The following is a 4,233-nucleotide window of genomic DNA, read 5'->3' on the forward strand; positions in this document are numbered from 1 at the left end:
CGCCCTGGCAAGGTCGCCACCGCTGACTTCAATCCCCCTGCGGAGATGGCCAACGGCCGGGGCCAGCAGGGGCAGCGGTTCTCGGGCTCTGTAGTGCGTATGAACGCCCGTGGAGCCGGCCCCTCTGATGGTACCCGCGGCGGCGGGTCCTTGGGCGTCGCCTCGTGTCGATTGGAGCCTCGCCAAGGGGTGCCGCCGTCGCCGGGAGGAGGCCGTCAAGCGCCGCCGTGCCACCACGCGGCCGCGTCGCGGGGAGTCCACGCTGCTGGGAGATGCAGCGTCGCCGACTACCACCGTGTGCCTCGCACTGGAAGCTGTATCCGCCAGTTCGTCGGGTTCCTTGATATCGCTCCTGCTACATGCCGTGGGACTGCTTGGGAGATCGGGGTCGTCTTCCGCGACGGCATATCCCCGTGGTGCTGCCGTGCTGACGGCCTTGCCAAACCCTGTCTCAAATCCGTCTTCTGCCCTTTTCAGCGGATTTGGACAGGACAACGGCAGCAGGACAACCTCCACAGCCGCAAGGTCGCGGAGAGCTACACACTTTTCTCATACTCGGTCTCGCGGACATCACAGGATCCTCACCGTGTGTTGTCGCCTTCCTCCAGTGAGTTGCCACCCACATGATGGCATGTGACATAAGGGCGGCCGAAGGAGGATGAACTCCCTGTTCTTCGATCATCACGGGTGAAGGAGATGTGAGGTATGTGTCCAATCACCAGGGACGCATGCTGCACTTCTTGCTGAAACTTTTTTGTGCCAGGTTGTGTCTATTGCTTCAGTTATGATTTTCATCATATTGAAATGCGTTCTTCAGGTGTGGTAACCCTAATTGATCTCATTTGGGGCTTGATTCTATTCTAGGATGATACCTCACCTTTATTCGGTTTGGACGACACAGAGCCTGTGCATGGTGCTGAAACCTCAAATTGACAAATTGCTTTGATATCAGAATAATCAACTCAGCCTTCCAGGACGTTACTGCGTTCAGGCATGTCACTATGTCCACACCCATGGAATTCATCAGGTGCGGCTCATCTTCGCCTACCAGCTTTGTTTGTAAATGTATCACTGATTTTTTGCACTTGCTGAACCGAAGTCTGGGACAAATGTTCTCTTGCAATTCCCAAGTCTTCGATTCAAAAACAGTGTGTGTTGACTTAATCTAGGAGTCATATTAAGGAGAACATGGTTTCTTTTTGTGAAGGATATCTAATTGTTTTATATGAATTATTTTTTGCAGATCATTCTACTGTTTTCATAAGTTCCCCTTTCCCTCTTTTTAACGAGGAGGCAATTTTCTTAGCTTAAGTTCTAAGATTAGGTAATTCGTGTAGTGCGTAAAGAGTTATATTTAGATTGTAAAAATGTGCTTGGTGTAGTACTTAAGTTAGTCCTATGGCCGTCCTACTTGTGTAGCATGTTCCTGGACTGCAGGTTTTATACTAATGCTTCTTGTGTTTCTAGGTGTGTGTGGCGCACTCACTCTTGCAAAGAGAACAACTGAACGTTTTGGTATTTAGCATGTATGAGCAGATCTTTTTGTTGTATTCTGCTCGCTTAGGTAGAGATGAAAGGAACTTGGTTTAATGCTAAAAACGAATAATTAATATTTAGGAGAACTCTGCAACGCACTCTAGAAAAAAGACTGATTTTTCATTCTTCAACGCGCACTCTAGAAAAAGACTGATTTTTCTTCATAGAGTGCCTCCTAAACTAGCAGACTATCCTTATGAGTTCAATGGAATGCCATATGAACAACCAGGGGAAGCATGTTTCTATGAAGTACATTTACTTATGTGGATTTTCTTTCTTCTTAGACCTTACTTATATAGGACATATGGTTCTATTTTTTGTTGACCTGAATTAGCTTAGTACTCGGATGTTAATGTAATTTTGTCATACCAGATTGGAAAAGCTATGCGGGATTCATAAACATATGGAACACAACTACACATGAATCTACTCTGATGTTGATGAATGAAAATATATTTTGGGCAGTAACTATTCTTCTAGAAAATATTATAAGTATTACTTCGGAAATACTGACCCACCTGCACTTTGGTACATGAAATTTCTTCATGTCACATTCTAAAAAGTCCTGCCATATATGCCCATTCTGCAATTTTCTATTTTCTAATTTACTATCCATTTATCGAAGATGAACCCAACCATTTGGATCTGAGCTTACAGGATGCTCTGTTTCAAGGAATCCGTTTTTTCAAACGAATTCAAATCATTCACAACTGAACCTACAAGGTTGCTCCGGTTAAAGGAATGTGTGCGTGTAGTGAACATGGGCATACCTCTGTCGAATAAGGCGATGGATCCTAGACTTTTGACTACTTGATCATTTTTTTTCCTGCTCTAAGTTGTTCTCTGAAGAAAGAACCAAGGTTTCAACTGATAATTTGTCTCTTGAACCAACATATAAGTAATAAGGATGAGTAAGGAGAGTAACCTAATTTTCCTATTAGTCAAGAATATAAAATTTATCACATATACACTTTATGATTCCTTTGTTTTTTAAACTTTTTTGCTATGAAACATAGTGTTAAAGAATAGATAGTTCTACTCAGTGCGCCTTGAATAGACATCTCTAGGCAGGGTGTCATGTATGGATTAAGCTATTGTTTGGCTAAATTATCATTTTCTAGAAACTAACCGAACTGCAGTACCTGCAACGGTTAGAACGTTTTGATACAGTGACTGCTATTTTTCTTGGGTTTCATTTTGGAGAACATGGTAACATGCAAGATGAGTATTGTGATGCCCATTTATGTTTTGATAGGTCGCTGAAAGATTCACCGAAGCGGAGAATGGAAAGGATACTTGTTGAGGGTACTACTATTTGGCCAAGATGGTACTACGGTGGAGAATTGGGGAGAAGAGGGTAACTGAAGATCCATTTTGTCATCTTACTGGTACAAAATGATGTTGGTTGCGTTTTATTTATGCTGTTCAGGTCAAATGTTTCAGTGGTTGTTCCCAATATTAAAAGCATATTCTCTTCTATTATTGATGTTTCAAGTTCTATATAGAAGTGTTTTTTTTATCAGGCAGCTAGATTGTTCCTTGTTAAGGAGCAAGCCTATAGATCTTTTCACCACATATTCTGTCTAATATTGAAGTTTAAGGCTGATTATCTAAATGTTAAATTGTAGATTGATTATAGGTTTTCAGATTAGTTATGTTTCCCCAATATTGTGTCTGGTTGATCTTAATGCCACTCCCCTCTTACCATCAATAGTAGTACCACTATTCAAACAAATGCTGCCACCTATTTTTTTGTAGTTGAAAACAGATGTTTGTTATAATCCTCTAAGTACTGTCAATATATTCTTGACAGTTGTTTGCAATAGTCAATTTATTATACTGAGTCTATGTAGACATTTATTTGCAGCTGTCGTTATTATCAACCGCAGAAAGTTGAGTTTTACCATTCTTGACATTGGTGTGCCGATTGTGCAGCATGCTGGTTGCAGCGGTCGTGGTGTGCCGCCCGCGTGCGGGCTATGGAAGCCGTTTCGTCTGCTGGGCTAGAGCCGTGTGGCCGCCCCGCGCTCTGTCGCTTGCAGCGCTGGTTGGCATTACCCTTCTGTAGTACTACGAACCAGTCAATTTAGTTATCGTTGAATCGATCGTACATACTTATTTGCAGTGTCGTTATCATCCGCCAAAGAAAGTTAAGCTTTACCATTCTTGCCACTCTCGCATGCCGTATCGTCACTATCACACCATCACACCACCGTTCACATCGCAGTCTTGATTTAACATAAGCTTCATTCTTTAGCTCTTGGCTTGGCGCGGCGTGCCGCCGCGCCTTTCCTTGCTAGTCAAAACTTACATAAGAACATATTGCAAGCATTATAAGACTCTACACTGTCTTCCTTGTTGTTCAAACACTTTTACCAGAAAATATCTAGACTTTAGAGAGACCAATCATGCAAACCAAATTTCAACAAGCTCTATGGTAGTTCTCCACTAATAGGTTCAAACTACATGATGCAAGAGCTTAAAAATGATCTATTTGAGAGCTCAAAACAATTGCCAAGTATCAAATTATTCAAGATAATATACCAATTACCACATGAAGCATTTTCTGTTTCCAACCAAATAGCAATGAACGAAGCGGTTTTCAACCTTCGCCATGAACATTAAAAGTAAAGCTAAGAACACCAGTGTTCATATGAACAAGCGGAGCGTGTCTTTCTCCCACACAAGGAATGCTAG

At 42.4% G+C, this 4,233-nt stretch overlaps 1 long non-coding RNA gene across 2 annotated transcripts; it reads left to right on the forward strand.

The window, feature by feature from the left end:
- Positions 1-234: 234 nt before the first annotated feature.
- LOC124706048 lies at positions 235-3,708 on the forward strand. 2 transcript variants are annotated; one of them, XR_007004253.1, is made up of 3 exons: positions 235-763; positions 865-1,027; positions 2,792-3,708. It is a non-coding gene; the product is annotated as an uncharacterized LOC124706048 (long non-coding RNA). The 2 variants fall into 2 exon arrangements; XR_007004254.1 differs by having other exon boundaries at positions 235-703.
- Positions 3,709-4,233: the final 525 nt, after the last annotated feature.

Source organism: Lolium rigidum, chromosome 4 (genome assembly GCF_022539505.1).
Source record: "Lolium rigidum isolate FL_2022 chromosome 4, APGP_CSIRO_Lrig_0.1, whole genome shotgun sequence".
NCBI lineage: Eukaryota > Viridiplantae > Streptophyta > Magnoliopsida > Poales > Poaceae > Lolium > Lolium rigidum.